Source organism: Oncorhynchus mykiss, chromosome 10, assembly GCF_057628025.1.
Source record: "Oncorhynchus mykiss isolate SJ-2025 chromosome 10, ASM5762802v1, whole genome shotgun sequence".
Taxonomy (NCBI): domain Eukaryota; kingdom Metazoa; phylum Chordata; class Actinopteri; order Salmoniformes; family Salmonidae; genus Oncorhynchus; species Oncorhynchus mykiss.
This window is the reverse complement of record NC_143031.1, coordinates 50,444,478-50,462,500: the sequence shown is the minus strand read 5'-3', so window position 1 is coordinate 50,462,500 and position 18,023 is coordinate 50,444,478. Positions and strand designations below refer to the sequence as shown.

At 41.8% G+C, this 18,023-nt stretch overlaps 1 long non-coding RNA gene across 1 annotated transcript in view; it reads right to left on the bottom strand.

Moving 5' to 3' along the window:
- LOC149980048 (uncharacterized) overlaps positions 1–18,023 on the bottom strand; it is a 242,647-nt gene that overhangs the window by 121,179 nt on the left and 103,445 nt on the right. The gene's annotated exons all lie outside the window — the stretch shown is intronic.

Here is an 18,023-nt window from a genome sequence, read left to right as displayed (position 1 = left end):
AGGAAACTTAAATCAGTTTTACCAAATTTCTATTTAGCATGTTAAAACCTCTTAGAGTGGGACTCCGACAACTTCCGGAGAAATTGGAGCGCGCGCAATTCAAATGAATAATCATTAATATTATGGATATTAAACATTTAGGTACATATATATATATATATATATATATATATTTTTTCAATAGGCTTTACAGCGAAAGCATGCCATGCGATTGTCTGAGCATGTTGCCCCACATCACATATTTTTCCACTGGCACAGGCTTCATAAAATCACAAATAGCAATGAAATACTCACTTACATTTTGAAAATCTTCCTCTGATTTGCAATCTAAAGGTCCCCAGCTACAACATGTAGTGTCGGTTTGTTGGATAAAATCCTTCTTCATAACTCAAATGCAGAGAAAGAAATTCAAAAAGCTACCGCTAAACTTTGTTAAAACAAGTCAAAATAAGTTTATTTTTAATCCTCAGGGACCCTAAAATGTAATTAAACTATAATATTTAATATGGAAAGAGGTATGTTCAATAGGAAAACGATATTAGCAGCTTCGTCGCGTGCGCACAGACTGATTTCCTACTCTGAGTCCCAGTACTAAAACTCATAATTCTTCCTCGTTTGGGAAGAAACAAGCCTGAAACCTTGAACAATGACTGTTGACATTTTGTGGAAGCCATAAGAATTGCAATCTGGGAGCTAGATTTGGATATACCATACTTTCCATTGTAAGAGCATGGGCACACAAAAAAATAGAATTTCCGGTTGGTTTTTCTTTGGATTTTCTCCTACCATATTTATTGTGTTACAGTCTCATACATTATTTTAACATTTCTACACCTTCAAAGTGTTTTCTATCCAATGGTACCAATTATAGGCCTGAGCAACAGGCTGTTTACTTTGGGCACGTCAGTGGAAGTGAAGAAAAATAGACCCTAGCCTGAAGAAGATTTATGTGCAACCAGAGGGAAAAGAACTCTGGACCACCTATACTCCACACACAGAGATACTTACAAAGCTCTCCCTCGTCCTCCATTTTGGCATATCTGACCATAATTCCATCCTCCTGATTCCTACTTACAAGCAAAAATTAAAGCGGGAAACATCCCTGACTAGATCAATAAAAAAGTGGTCAGATGAAGCAGATGCTAAGCTACAGCACTGTTTTGCTAGCACAGACTGGAATATGTTCCGGGATTCCTCCAATGGCATTGAGGAATACACCACATCTGTCATTGGCTTCATCGATGACGTCGTCCTCACAGTGACCGTACGTACATACCCCAACCAGAAGCCATGGATTACAGGCAGCATCCACACTGAGCTAAAGGCTAGAGCTGCCGCTTTCAAGGAACGGGACTCTAACCCGGAAGCTAATAAGAAATCCCGCTATGCCCTCCGATGAACCATCAAACAGGCAAAGCGTCAATACAGGATCAAGATCGAGTCATACTACACCGGCTCTGACACTCGTTGGAGGTGGCAGGGCCTGCAAACCACTACAGACTACAAAGGGAAGCACAAGCCAAGAGCTGCCCAGTGAGTCGAGCCTACTGGACAAGCTAAACTACTTCTATGCTTGCTTCGAGGCAAATAACACTGAAACAGGCATGAGAGCACCAGCGGTACCAGAAAACTGTGTAGCCACACTCTCTGCAGCCGATGTGAGTAAGACCTTTAGACTGGTCAACATTCACAATGCCGCAGGGCCGGACGGATTACCAGGACATGTACTGCAAGCATGCGCTGACCAACTGGCAAGGGTCTTCACTGACATTTTCAACCTCTCCCTGTCCGGGTCTGTAATACCAACATGTTTTAAGCAGACCACCATAGTGCCTGTGCCCAAAAACACTCAAGTAATCTGCCTAAATGACTACCAACCCGTAGCACTCACGTCTGTAGCCATGAAGTGCTTGAAAGGCTGGTCATGGCTCACATCAACACCATCATCCCAGAAACCCTAGACCCACTCCAATTTGCATACCTCCCCAACAGATCCACAGATGATGCAGTCTCTATTGCACTCCACACTGCCTTTTCCCACCTGGATAAAAGGAACACCTATGTGAGAATGCTATTTATTGACTACAGTTCAGCATTCAACATCATAGTGCCCTCAAAGCTCATCATAAGCTAAGGACCCTGGGACTAAACACCTCCCTCTGCAACTGGATCCTGGACTTCCTGACGGGCTGCCCCCAGGTAGTAAGGGTAGGTTACAACACATCCGCCACACTGATCCTCAACACAGGGGCCCCTCAGGGGTGGGTGCTCAGCCCCCTCAGTCCCCTCCTGTACTCCCTGTTCACTCATGACTGCACGATCGGGCACAACTCCAACACCATCATTACATTTGCCGATGACACAACAGTGGTAGGCCTGATCACCAACAATGACGAGACAGCCTATAGGGAGGAGGTAAGAGTCCTGGCCGTATGGTGCCAGGACAACAACCTCTCCCTCAACATGATCAAGACAAAGGAGATGATTGTGGACTACAGGAAAAAGAGGACCAAGCCCCCATTCTCATCGACGGGGCTGCAGTGGAGCAGGTTGAGAGCGTCATGTACCTTGGTGTCCACATCACCAACAAACTAACATGGTCCATGCACACCATGACAGTAGTGAAGTGGGCACGACAAAACCTATTCCCCATCAGGAGACTGAAAAGATTTGCATGGGGCCTCAGATCCCCAATAGGTTCTACAGCTGCACCATCGAGAGCATCCTGACTGGTTGTATCACAACCTGGTATGGCAACTGCTCGGCCTCCGACCGCAAGGCACTACAGAGGGTAGGTCAAACGGCCCAGTACATCACCGGGGTGAAACTTTCTGCCACCCAGGACCTCTATACCAGTCGGTGTCAGAGGCAGGCCCTAAAAATTGTCAGACTCCAGCCACCCTAGTCATAGACTGTTCTCCCTGTTACCACACGGTACCGGAGCACGAAGTCTAGGTCCAAGTGGCTTCTAAACCCCCAAGCCATAAGACTCCTGAACATCTAGTCAAATGGCTACCCAGACTATTCACATTGTCCCCCCCTCCCCTCTCCACACCACTGCCACTCTCTGTTGTCATCTATGCATAGTCACTTTAATGAACTCTACCTCACTTTAATTAACTCTACCTCAACTAACCGGTGCCCCCGCACATTGACTCTGTACCGGCACTCCCCTGTATATATTGTTATTTTTTACTGCTGCTTTAATTACTTGTTACTTCTATTTCTTACTCTTATCCGTATTTTCTGAAACTGCACTGTCGGTTAGGGGCTTGTAAGTAAGCATTTCACTGTAAGGTCTACTACACCTGTTGTATTCGGCGCATCTGACTAATAAGATTTGATTTGTCTGTCTGTGTGTGTGTGTGAGTGAACATGCAGCACATATGTGCAGGGGAGCAACTTTCACTGTGGAACCGGGGACATGACCCCCCCACATTCGTAAATTGCATTTTTGTCACCCCCCAGTTTTATGATTGCACTGTGATACAAAAAGTGGCTACAATGTGTTTTGGGACCATGCGGACACCACAGAGTGGTCGGGAGGCAAATTTGCAGATTCAGACGGCTGGATTTAGGTTCCCGTGGACCACACAGCTGTACTTTTTCTCTGAGTTGTAGAAGTAAGCAAAGCAGGAACTGGCTACTCTTTATTTTACTAATGTAGCTGGCAAGGTAACTGATCTTTGATTTAACAGAAAAAAGTAGATATTCCCAGTCCTTAGCTAGCAGTGTAATTGACATGTAACGGTAGCTTAATGTTTCATCCACTCTCAACTAAAGTTCTGTTTGAAGTCGAGAGGGGATGCTTGCTAGTAGCTACAATATTCAGTTCAACTCTAGCTATCTGTCAGGCAGCAGTATCTAGTAGCAGTTGTGTGTATGAAAATATGTTTTAGCCTTTGTTTTGTCCCGTTTCAACAGAAGTAAATTAACTTTGCAAGTTTTTGACAGTTGATGTAGCTACCATTAAAGCTATCCAAAAGTTGTCTAACATTAGCTAGCTAGCTCATTAACTTTAGCTATTATTCTTGCCTCAATCACACTAGACCTGAATCAAACAATGAAACCAACGGCCAAACGATTGAAGACCAATATTCTGACTTTTTTGAAAGCAATGTGAGTTTTTATTAGAGTCAGTATAGCAATGTAACGTTATTGATCTGTCAGTTTATCTAGGTAATTCCCTACTTGTCACACGGTATACAAAGCTCTACAGGCTTCACTGTCATGGTGCACAGTCAGTAGCCAACACTATGCTCATCATGTCTTAGCAGGATCAGATGGTGACAGGTGTCCCAGCAGGGTCAGACAGACAGGGAAGACCAGTCTACAGAGCTCAGGTGAATTTTGCAGTATACCATAACAATCAGTGAATGGATACAAAGATCCATCTTGAGTTGATGGGTAGGTTACAGTCTGAGATCTGGGAATAATGGTGATTTCAATTATTGAACCATTGATTCTATTCTTGGATAATATAATGTATAAATGTACACCAAGGTAATTCTTTGTCATGCCTCATCTGAGCAGGATCAGATGGTGACATGGGTCTCTGCAGGGTCAGATAGCCAAGGAAGACCAGTTTGTGAGGTGAACTTTACCTGATTAGGCATATTGAAGTAGGACTAGTATACCTGACTTGCATGCAAATTTAGGCCTATAAATGTGCCAATTTGGGATGTCTGATAGTATTTTTGATTGTCTTAACTCACCACCACTAATGAGCTATGTAGCTTCTTTAAAAAAAAATATTCACCTTAAACAACAAGTAAACAAATTCTGTTTTTTGAATCGATTGAGAATGACAATAGTTCTTCAAAGTATTTGAACAATATTTCCAGCTCTCTCCCTTTCGATAACCACTCGGGATGAAAGGGGAAAATGTTATGCTCTGTGGAAAAGCCCAGTGAAAGCATAATAAAATAACTGATTACTTCTTATCTCTTGCACAAATAGCCTACAGCTGAGTCTGTCCCGAGAACACTGGCCTGGGTAACTCTGATGGCCCAGAATATTTTATACAATGTTTCAAGTTCGTTGCAGACAGGCCATGCATAGCCAACGGGATTTATAGGAGATTTATTTTTATCAGGATATTTTCTGCCTGCAGGCTGCAATGTTTTTATATGTTGGCTTTATGTAGGATATTTTTACATACTTGACAATGGCAATAAAAGTTACTTTTAGATTTGTATGATTTAGAATGTAGATAAGCTGTAGACTAACCACAGACAACGATTTTGAGATACATTTAATTTATAATAGTCTTTGTAACTATTTCATGAAAAAGTGCAATGAAAATCATAACTGGCATGCAGTTTGGTAGAAATTGTAAGATATATTGGCACTCCAAATGGACAAGGTTGCCGATCCCTGGTGTAGCCTATTACCGGCAACTTCAGGAGCTTAACAGAATCTGTGAAGGCCAGCAGTAGCGGTTAGGCTATCTTGATCTCTGGATCCCTCTTGAGTCATTTGTGTGTCTTAATTAGTTAATCAGCCTGCTCAAAGCATCAGACAAGTATAGTTAATTTTATTAAAAATCATAGTTTTTCTATATATGGAAAAATACACGTTTTTAAATGTTAACCAATCGATTGGTCAAAAGAAAAGACTACTCTTGGTCGACAAATACTTTTTATTGTCAAATACAGCAATAGTGAAAATGCAGGAAATTAGCTTTAGATGCCCAACACACAATAATGTGCAGCTGGGCATGTTTCTACATGACTCTAAGCATAATGGGATGTTAATTGCTGAATTTACTCAGAATCACACCTTTGTGGATTCATATGCTTTTTATATAGGGAGGAGTGCAGTAAGTCAAGCCATTTTTTTACAAAGATATCTACATATATTTCAGGATGTTGTGTGTCCATGGAAATACTTAGAATTCATGTAAACATTCCAGTTTTGAAAACAGAGCTTGTCCCAAAAAAGTGGGTTCTTGGCACAACTTAACCCGGGGATGTAGTAAGTTGAGCCGTGTGACTAATTCTGCCTACAAATTTCTGTACTGGTTTAAGTATTACCACAACCTTTTTAAAACCATTTATATCTTTATTTCCAAAACACATTTCAATACAATCACATTATAACACAAACACTTAACAAACACGTTGTACTTTTTTCACTTTTAACATAGGCCAGGCCCTGTTGTTACCTCATATACCAGCGATCCTGCTTTGCATTACGCCTGGGAAGAAAACACTTCAATTTGATCAACTTGCCATTGGCTCGAACACACACTAAGACTAGGACAAACACACACACAAACAACCATACACGGTTGACCAACAGTCATACATGCACACAGGCCCACATACACAGGCAGACTCATTGTCAGATACACAATATTCTTTCCCTCGTTCTCTCTCACACAGTATTCTCACAGACAATTTCACACTCTCACTCACACACTTAGATTAGGGCACACACACAAACATACAAACAGTAACAGAGCCCCTTCATGCATAAGCATCCTAGTGGCCACTGTGTCTCGGTGGGGATATGTGCATTCTTAATGACTTCCTGCTCTGGCTGATAGTGTTATTCATACTGGGCCAAAGGGGCAGCCATCTTCAGTTCAATACACATTATCATTACCACGCAGCATAAAGTACAGAGGGTACACACACACGAGACCTGGGTATTTGAAATCTTTCATATACTTTGAGCGTTTTGCGCTAGCTTTCTAGTGCCTAGATTGCCAGAGTGGCGGTTTTAGTTTTAGGATCATTCTATTGGTCCAATAAAGCAGGCAAGCTCTGTCAAACAGAAGATTAAGTATTTGAAGTGATTTACTGCTGCCCATTATTGACATAATGCTCTCTGGCTCTGCTTCACTGTACAGTCTGGCTCTGTTTCTCTCCCTTCTAGCAGAGGAAACAAGTTATCACTACTTAATAAGGTCGATGTTCGCATCCCAGCGGAAATCAAATTAGCATAATACAACATCTGTCATTTTTAAGCTAGACATATCTGTTTTATATCATTGGATGCGTCTCTATCCACCACATCTGCCTATGTCGCACTTCCGCATCTGCGGTGAAAGGTGACAGAGCTAGTGTGTTTGTCAGACCATGAGACATCCTGAAGATCGGTCTTCTCACAAAATCATCTGTAGAGTCCGATAAAATTATTATGACCCCTCTATGGAAAGATGAGACTCTCATGAACACAGACATGTACATGATTTGCTCTAGAACGCCCAAAGGCCTCACAAGACTCGTCTGATGGTCCCCCGGTACCAGTTTCAAAAATGAATGATATACCGAAGGAAGTATACCGAAGAAAAAATACAGTTCATATAAGGAAATCAGTCAATTTAAATGAATACATTAGGCCCTAATCTATGGATTTCACATGACTGGGCAGGGGTGCAGCCACGGGTGGACCTGGGAGGGCATGGGCCTACCCACTTGGGAGCCAGGCCCAGCCAATCAGAATTTGTTTTATTACAAACATAAATACTCCTCAGTTTGATCAGCTGTCCGTCCGGTGGATGGTCTCAGACGATGCCACAGTTGAAGAAGCCGGATTTGGAGGTCCCTTGGCTGGCGTAGTTACATGTGGTCTGTAATTGTGAGGCCGGTTGGACGTACTGCCAAATTCTCTGAAAGAATGTTGGAGGCGTCTTATGGTAGAGAAATTAACATAAAATGATCTGGCAACACCTATGGTTGACATTCCTGCAGTCAGCATGCCAATTGCACGCTCCCTCAAAACTTCAGTCATCTGTGGCATTGTGTTGTGTAACAAATCTACATATTTTATTGTACCCAGTACAAGGTGCACCTGTGTAATGATCATGCTGTTTCAAATCAGCTTCTCAATCTGCTACACTTGTCAGGTGGATGGATTACCTTGGCAAAGAAGAAATGCTCAGTAACAGGGATGTAAAACAAATTGTGAACAATTTTTCTTCAGCATACAATGCATTCGGAAAGTATTCAGACCTCTTCACTTTTTCAACATTTTGTTACGTAACAGCCTTATTGTAAAATTTATTAAATTATTTATTTTATCTCAATCTACACACAATACCCCATAATGACAAAGTGAAAACAGATTTTTAGAAATGTTTGCAAAAAAAAAAAAATGTACATAAGTATTCAGACCCTTTGCTACGAGCTCATGTGCATCCTGTTTCCATTGATCATCCCTGAGATGTTTCTACAACTTGATTGGAGTCCAGCTGTAGTAAATTCAATTGATTGGACATGATTTGGAAAGGCACATTCCTATCTATATAAGGTCTCACAGTTGAAAGTGCATGTCAGAGCAAAAACCAAGCCATAAGGTCGAAGGAAATGCCTGTAGAGCTCCGAGAAAGGATTGTGTTGAGGCACAGATCTGGGGAAGGGTACCAAAAAAAATTCTGCAGCATTGAAGGTCCCCAAGAACACAGTTGCCACCATCATTCTTAAATGGAAGAAGTTTGGAACTACCAAGACTCTTCCTAGAGCTTTCACTCTGAAAGAGCTCCAGAGTTCCTCTGTGGAGATGGTCCTTCTGAAAGGTTCTCCCATCTTTGCAGCACGCCACAAATCAGGCCTTTATGGTAGAATGCCACTTCTCAGTAAAAGGCACATGACAGCCTGCTGGGAGATTGTCGAAAGGCACCTAAAGGACTCTTAGACCATGAGAAACAATATTCTCTGGTCTGATGAAACCAAGATTGAACTCTTTGGCCTGAATGCCAAGCGTCATGTCTGGAGGAAACCGGGCACCATCCCTACGGTGAAACATGGTGGTGGCAGCATCATGCTGTGGGGATGGTTTTCAGCGGTAGGGACTGGGGGAATAGTCATGATCGAGGGAAAGATGAACGGAGCAAAGTACAGAGAGATCTGTGATGAAAACCTGCTCCAGAGCACTCAGGACCTCAGACTGGGGCAAAAGGTCACCTTCCAACAGCACAACGACCCTAAGCACACAGCCAAGACAATGTAGGAGTGGCTTCGGGACAAGTCTCTCGATGTCCTTGAGTAGCCCAGCCAGAGCTTGGACTTGAACCCGATTGAACATCTCTGGAGAGATCTGAAAATAGCTGTTCAGCAATGCTCCCAACCTGACAGAGCAGGAGAGGATCTGCAGAGAAGAATGGTAGAAACATCCCAAATACAGGTGTGCCAAGCTTGTAGCGTCATACCCAACGAGACTCAATGCTATAATCGCTGCCAAAGGGCTTCAACAAAGTACTGAGTAAAGGGTCTGAAAACTTATGTAAATGCCATTTTCTTTTTTTTCATTTGAATTTTTCTAAAAACCTGTTTTTGCTTTGTCATTATGGGGTATTGAGGGGAAAAAACAATCGATTTTAGAATAAGGCTGTAAAGTAACAAAACATTTGGAAAAAGTCAAGGGGTCTGAATACTTTCCGAATGCACTGTATGAAGGCACAAATCTGATACAGTACATAACAAGTCACAAATAATAGAACGTAAACTGACATATAATTAACCAGATAAACATGTCAGAATCAGCTTCATTCCCCAAATACAATTGCATGTACAGGAACAGGACTGTGAAATGCTGCTGCCACAATAAACAGAATATACAGACAACAAAAAAATACTTAGACAATACATAATACATGTAAGAGATGGGCAGAGTGCAAAGAGCAATGTGCAGTTCTGGGATGACAGTGCAGGGTGCATAGTCTGTGGATGACTAGAACAGAGTGCAAATTCCATGGATGAGAGGATCATTGTGGACCAGGTGGCCGGTTAGAGAGGACGACAGCACAGGGGACGAAACTGTTCAGGTGGCAGGAGGTTTTGGTCTTTGCCAGAGGGGAGTCTTTGGAAGATGGTGGAAGGGGTTGACAATAATCTTTCCTGCACGCTTCCTTGCCCTGGAGTTGTGCAGGACCCTCTCAGCAGGCTGGACAATCAGTTGTAGTGATGGAGGTGGTGAGGAAGGGCTCTATGATGATTGTTTAGAACAGAATTTGATTGAATACAGTCAGTAATACAGGAGTCAAATCGCAAAGGGAGTCCCATCAGATCAGATGATATCAGCAAGCCAGAGTGGAAAGTGCACAAGTAGAAAATGGATATAAGCACAAACAGAATAAATGTATCATTCAGCATATGTTTCCACCTAAACCAATGACATAACCTCTGTTCCAATTAATCTCTGCTCAACTCCGCACTTCCTCTCTACTCGCATCCTTCTCAAAACCCATTGGAGGAGGTGAGGCGAGGAACCTTGGGTCGTCGCCTCCAATGGGGTTTTAGGAGGCGCAATGGTCAGTCCTTGCATCCATAACTCTGTCTATGAATTATTTGATTTGTCAAGCCCCATCCCTCAGCTTTTTACCAAAACAGGTGTGGACAACGTTTAGTTGTTTCAACTGCTGACTTTAAGCCACTTTATGAAACACAAATGAGCATACAAGTATACATGACTGTTGGGAGTGTGGTGCCATACCTTTAGCTCCCAGGTGAAGCAGAGCTGACACGAAGTTGCAGCAGATGTCTTGACCACCCTCTGACTGCTCTATAGACAGTGGTAGAGCTGAAAGTGTCCCAGGCACTGTTTGTGGCCACGTCACCGCCCTCAGAACCAGTGAAGATCTCCAGGTTCTTACGGTGGGGCAATCAGCATAATCTATAGAGAAGGCAGAACAATACAGGATATGGAATTAGATTTAGCATGGAATCAAAGTCCCAACTTAAAATCCTTGTGCAGTCCATAGACATTGGTAAAAATGTAAACAAAAGTGAGGAAAAATGAGGAAAGTGGAGCGATACATACAGTGCCTTGCGAAAGTATTCGGCCCCCTTGAACTTTGCGACCTTTTGCCACATTTCAGGCTTCAAACATAAAGATATAAAACTGTATTTTTTTGTGAAGACTCAACAAGTGGGACACAATCATGAAGTGGAACGACATTTATTGGATATTTCAAACTTTTTTAACAAATCAAAAACTGAAAAATTGGGCGTGCAAAATTATTCAGCCCCCTTAAGTTAATACTTTGTAGCGCCACCTTTTGCTGCGATTACAGCTGTAAGTCGCTTGGGGTATGTCTCTATCAGTTTTGCACATCGAGAGACTGACATTTTTTCCCATTCCTCCTTGCAAAACAGCTCGAGCTCAGTGAGGTTGGATGGAGAGCATTTGTGAACAGCAGTTTTCAGTTCTTTCCACAGATTCTCGATTGGATTCAGGTCTGGACTTTGACTTGGCCATTCTAACACCTGGATATGTTTATTTTTGAACCATTCCATTGTAGATTTTGCTTTATGTTTTGGATCATTGTCTTGTTGGAAGACAAATCTCCATCCCAGTCTCAGGTCGTTTGCAGACTCCATCAGGTTTTCTTCCAGAATGGTTCTGTATTTGGCTCCATCCATCTTCCCATCAATTTTAACCATCTTCCCTGTCCCTGCTGAAGAAAAGCAGGCCCAAACTATGATGCTGCCACCACCATGTTTGACAGTGGGGATGGTGTGTTCAGCTGTGTTGCTTTTACGCCAAACATAACGTTTTGCATTGTTGCCAAAAAGTTCCATTTTGGTTTCATCTGACCAGAGCACCTTCTTCCACATGTTTGGTGTGTCTCCCAGGTGGCTTGTGGCAAACTTTAAACGACACTTTTTATGGATATCTTTAAGAAATGGCTTTCTTGCCACTCTTCCATAAAGGCCAGATTTGTGCAGTATACGACTGATTGTTGTCCTCTGGACAGAGTCTACCACCTCAGCTGTAGATCTCTGCAGTTCATCCAGAGTGATCATGGGCCTCTTGGCTGCATCTCTGATCAGTCTTCTCCTTGTATGAGCTGAAAGTTTAGAGGGACGGCCAGGTCTTGGTAGATTTGCAGTGGTCTGATACTCCTGCCATTTCAATATTATCGCTTGCACAGTGCTCCTTGGGATGTTTAAAGCTTGGGAAATCTTTTTGTATCCAAATCCGGCTTTAAACTTCTTCACAACAGTATCTCGGACCTGCCTGGTGTGTTCCTTGTTCTTCATGATGCTCTCTGCGCTTTTAACGGATCTCTGAGACTATCACAGTGCAGGTGCATTTATACGGAGACTTGATTACACACAGGTGGATTGTATTTATCATCATTAGTCATTTAGGTCAACATTGGATCATTCAGAGATCCTCACTGAACTTCTGGAGAGAGTTTGCTGCACTGAAAGTAAAGGGGCTGAATAATTTTGCACGCCCAATTTTTCAGTTTTTGATTTGTTAAAAAAGTTTGAAATATCCAATAAATGTCGTTCCACTTCATGATTGTGTCCCACTTGTTGTTGATTCTTCACAAAAAAATGCAGTTTTATATCTTTATGTTTGAAGCCTGAAAAGTGGCAAAAGGTCGCAAAGTTCAAGGGGGCCGAATACTTTCGCAAGGCACTGTATGTGCTGAGTTGTGTAAGGCATAAGATCACTTGTTTTTTAAAACTAGCTATCGAATTTAACTCTATTATTGTCAGCCATCGTTCACCTTTCACCCCACTATGGTAAAAATCAGGTTAGTGAGCAGTCAAGCCGTGATTGGTCCAAAAACCTGACCAATGGTGTTTCAGTAGACTGCTGCAGGCATTGGCTAGAATTGTAGTAAACAGTTGCATATGCAACATTTATTTTGGAGAGCAAATTGGAAAATTGATGTGAGGGATTGAAGCGTGGGGACCTTTGCAGTAATTTGAAGGCTTGACATGTACTAAACATTTCTTCAGGCAAACAAAAATCTATGCTCTCAAATTAATTTACTGTGTGTGGAAATGGAGGTCTGTTAGCTCAGTCACACTTGCAAGCTCTCAAGTTTAATATGCGTGGAATCACGCTGACTGTGCCCGTTCAACTTTGGAATCGGATTTGAGACCATATACCCACTGCCATTGAGGCTACTAGCACGGTCTCTGGCTCACACAGTAAGTAGGTGGCGGTAATGAACCAATGTCGGATGCCAACTGCCATAAAACCCAACCAAAGAAGGCTGCTAGCTAGCTAAGGGAGACCAGTAAACAGTTTCCTTCTTACCTGCCTGCCTGCCGAGCACTGTTTTCTCGCAGTTCTCTTGATGTTACGACGAGGGAAGTAGCTAGCTAGTGTAGCCAACCCAACTCTCACGTAGCACTACCCGGTAGCGATTACTCTCGTCGTAACGTTAAAAACAACTGCAGGAAAGCAGTGCTTTGTAGGCGTGGGCGAAGGTCACCGTCTGTGTACATAACTCATTTCATTTAATTCTACACACAGGCTTTGCACAAGGTGCTTAAAATACCTGAATTTGAAGTCTGAAGTCTCAAGTACTGGAATACCTAAAAAATCTGACATTTTCTCAAGTTGGTACTTGAAAAGTACTTAAATTAAAATGAGAGAACAGATAATGATTAAATATGTTCATGAAAAATATAAACATTTATAGGTCTTGCAAATGAATTTCCAGGCAGACTAACAAACTCACCCCATTCCGTACAAATGTGCACAACATTCAAACGAAGCTACAAAGAAAACTAATGGGATCGGGGATGTGAACTAGGTTTCTATTCAAGCGTTGATCGACATGGTAATGGCTCTATTGTATTGGAGAAAAGTTGAAAAAAACGGACCCTCTGTTACATCGTGGCGTGTCATGTCGTAACGTACAGCACGCATAAAGCAACTATTTCTGTTTTACAATCTCGCTCCACCAGGTGTAGCACTTCTCTCATCCTTTAAAATCAAGAAATGGACAGTGATGGGGGTAAGGGGGGATACCTAACCCGCACCGTGTAAGGTGTAATAAAATACGTCAGACTTTGCAAGCATGGGTGAATCCGCCACGAAGAGCCACACGAAGGGGAAAGAATGCTGCATCATGTGCTTGCGCCAGTTCTACATTGTGACTTTTTCTCTGCAACAACCTCCAGAGATTTTTTTTACCAAACGCCTCATTCACGGGGCCCCTGCAATATTCCACTTTATCAAGCTGTAGCCGTGCTCCTGCAATTCTGGTGGCCGTTCTTTGCGCTGAGAGTCGGGAAGCAAGAACAGGGAATGAGTGTTTTAATAAACAAACGGGAACCACTAACAACGCACCGACATGAAACGGCGTCAATAACACCCGAGGAAAGAACCAAGAGGAGAGATAGATATAGCGAAGATAATCAAGGAGGTGATGGAGTCCAGGTGAGTGTTATGAGGCGCTGGTGCGCTTGACGATGGTGACAGGTGTGCGGAATAATCAGCAGCCTGATGACCTAGAGGGCGGAGAGAGAGTATACGTGACCGTTCTCATCCCGTTTTCCTCACAGAGCCCACCCGCCCGTCTCACGACGCTAAAGCTGCCAGTCGAAAGCAAGATACTTTTTCGTAGCTATGAAGTTGTAGATTCCCAAATGCCAAATAAAAACAGTCATTGAACTGGAATTCTGTAGTAATGCCAACACGAAATGTGTGTTCATCAGTAGTCATGTCCCAAAACTCTGCTCTTCATTACTCAAATGACAATCATCAGTACCACTCATGTATATGTAGTAATTAAGTAGAAACAAGTATTATTGAGCAGAACTTGTAAAGCAGTGATGAATACATTTTTTTTCTTATTGAGGTTGTGGCAATATACTGCCATTTGGTGGCAATTATAAACAATTGCATAATATTAATTATTACAAATTGATAATAAATATTAGTGCTTGAAAAAGTACTTGAAAGTCCTTGAATGTGACTTGCCACTGTCGGTACGAGCCCTGTACAAATGTTGCCATAGGGTGGAGAGAAATGTTTGCAGTTTTTAATATATCTGAGTGAGACTAACAAACTCAATGGGGTTTCACGGCCGGTAATTCGACCATCATGACAAGTTTAGATTGCTAAATCAATTTAGAGGCCTGTTATGTAAAAATGTTAGCTGACATGGGCTAATTGACTGACATAACAAGAGTAAAACTGCTGATCCATCATCAAATTTCGAAATTGCACCTTGTTTAATTGAATGTGTCTAGATTCTCACAAGGTTTGGGAATGTGGCAAGTGGAAATGCCCTCCAGGATGGCAAATAAACTTTGGAGTATCTGTCTCAAAAGCATCAAAAGAGAAAAGGACAGAGAATGGGCGGAATGTCCTTATCCACATTGAGGAAAGCATGTTCTGCCACAAAAGAAAGGTACGTTTCATCCTAACATATAAAATCTTGAGAAAAAAACAACTCCAGTGATAACCCACTTTTCATTTGAAAACGGTTGTTCAGAGCTTAGATTTAAATGTATAGCCATTTATTCCTGAACAATAAAACGTGCCTCTTGCCTTACTGTCTAACCCCATCAGAATCCAAAATATAAACTTGTTTTAATCCATTGTTTGTAAACAATATAATTGGAGACAAAACTGTATAGCCTCAAAACATGGTTAAAACAACAATTTTGATATCATGGATGACCAGTCCATTGCATCCTTAGCTCTGTCTAGGAGAGTGGATGCATTTCTCCAGCTCCATCCCTCACCTGTTCATCAAAACTGTGGCGGGGGTTTGGGAGTTATTATTTGAACTGCAGATTGCCTCTTTAATGGTTAGGTAGATTCCTTGTTCCCTAATGATACTTTGACACTATTTAATTTCAGTACGCCAGAGGATGCTTTTACAATACATGAAAGACGTGTGTTTGCAATGTTGGAGATCCAGGGAAATTGCAGGTGTGCCATTCTTCCGCTTGTGAAAAGGAGGAACAAGGACAAAATGGAGGAAGCATGTGAAGCATCAGAGTATGGTAGTCAGTGATGAGTGGAGAGCATATGCAAGTCTCTCACAGGAGGGCTACAGGCATATGAAGGTCATCCACAGTCAGAATAATGTAGACCTGTGGACAGGTCTGCACACAGAATATCGAGAGGCCGTTGCAGACTTACAAGAAGTAAGTGTGGCATCTGTGTTGAAACCGATCAGAGAAGTCCTTAAAGAGGCAACTCTGCTTCTTAGAGTGGACATACTGGTTTGGCAGGAGACACACATGGAGTCCTTGGTAGACTTTAAGGACATAAGGAAAGTGAAAAACTGAGGCTGTGATCGACCATTTGAAACAAAACTTGTGCAGCACACACCATACAGCCATAAATATATAGCGATGTTTTGTATGATGTCGGAGCTCCGAGATATGCATCGAAATCCCTAAGCAGTGTACTTTGAAGCAGTGTGCCTGCCGATGCCTGGTTCACTTTATCAGAAACACATGATCAATGACATCCAAAGCTTGTTTTCGTCGAAACAACCACCTGACTGGTTTGGTAAAAGGCTATGTTGCACACATGCTACAGAGTCTGGGACGTAATCTATAATAATTTGGCTGCTCTAAATTCTTTTGTCCAGCAGGTATCATTAGTGTACACTGTGTTGATCAAAGCCTTTTGAGTAATGAACCAATTTGACACAATTGGCTGGAAAACCTCAATGCTTCAAGAAGCTTAGTTTCCCCATAACTATAAATATGTAAATAAAAGGTCTTCATAATGGCAGAGTTAAAATGGTAAAAACAAGGACTACAACATTAAGACCAAGAATAAAATAATAATATTCACTGGTCTTATCCTTGCTTGTCTCTCCTCTCATTTAAACAGGTGTAGCTCATTATCTAATTTAGTGGGTGTGGCCTACAATTACCTCTTTAGCCAATACCAATTCAGACACAAACACTCAATTACTAGACACTTAAAGATGCAATATGCAGATATCGCTCTGCCATTTCCTAATTGCTAAAATTCTAGTGGTTTGCCTAATTTCAGTTTATGTGACAGAGAATCATTGTACCATCTAAACTGCTATGAAATGTTTTTCAATAACCCAAAATATTGTATTTTCAGCTGTTTAAGTTGGTGTAAAAACTTAAAGTAAAAGTTTGCAAAAAACAAAATGTAAAAACTGGAAGCATAGAAATAGCACACAGAACAGATCTACAGCTTTTTAGATTTGCTTTCAATGAGAATGACATATCTATAACTCACATTTCTATGTGCATTTTGTTGGGTTGGCCAAAATGTTACATATTGCAACTTTAACTGGTTCAGGTGGAATTAGATCTCAACTATGGCATGATATGATTAGTGTAAGTTAAGCAAGAAACCTCAAATACAATATACATTGAAATAAACATGTGCCCCCGAAAAGTGTGTGGTGGACACCTTCTGACACACCTTCAGGGACACATTTACACCAGTGTAGCATAGTATACAGAAACTTTCGTAGTATTGGGATACCACAACTTGAGAAAATGTTAATTTTAAGATTTTTCTAGCACTTTTATCAGGCTCTTCCTCCCTGGCTGTACCCCTTTGAATATGCAGATTCAAAGAGTAGTTTAAAATTTGATTTCTAATGAACATGAAAAGATCATGATCTTTAGAAAGCAAATTACAGACTCCTGTTGGAGTACCCTAGATGCAGTTGCACCCCTAAAAACTAAAAACATTTCTCATAAGAAACTAGCTCCCTGGTACACAGAAAATACCCGAGCTCTGAAGCAAGCTTCCAGAAAATTGGAACGGAAATGGCGCCACACCAAACTGGAAGTCTTCCGACTAGCTTGGAAAGACAGTACTGTGCAGTACCGAAGAGCCCTTACTGCTGCTCGATCATCCTATTTTTCTAACTTAATTGAGGAAAATAAGAACAATCCGAAATTCCTTTTTGATACTGTCGCAAAGCTAACTAAAAAGCAGCATTCCCCAAGAGAGGATGACTTTCACTTTAGCAGTGATAAATTCATGAACTTCTTTGAGGAAAAGATTATGATTATTAGAAAGCAAATTACGGACTCCTCCTTAAATCTGCGTATTCCTTCAAAGCTCAGTTGTCCTGAGTCTGCACAACTCTGCCAGGACCTAGGATCAAGAGAGACGCTCAAGTGTTTTAGTACTATATCTCTTGACACAATGATGAAAATAATCATGGCCTCTAAACCTTCAAGCTGCATACTGGACCCTATTCCAACTAAACTACTGAAAGAGCTGCTTCCTGTGCTTGGCCCTCCTATGTTGAACATAATAAACGGCTCTCTATCCACCGGATGTGTACCAAACTCACT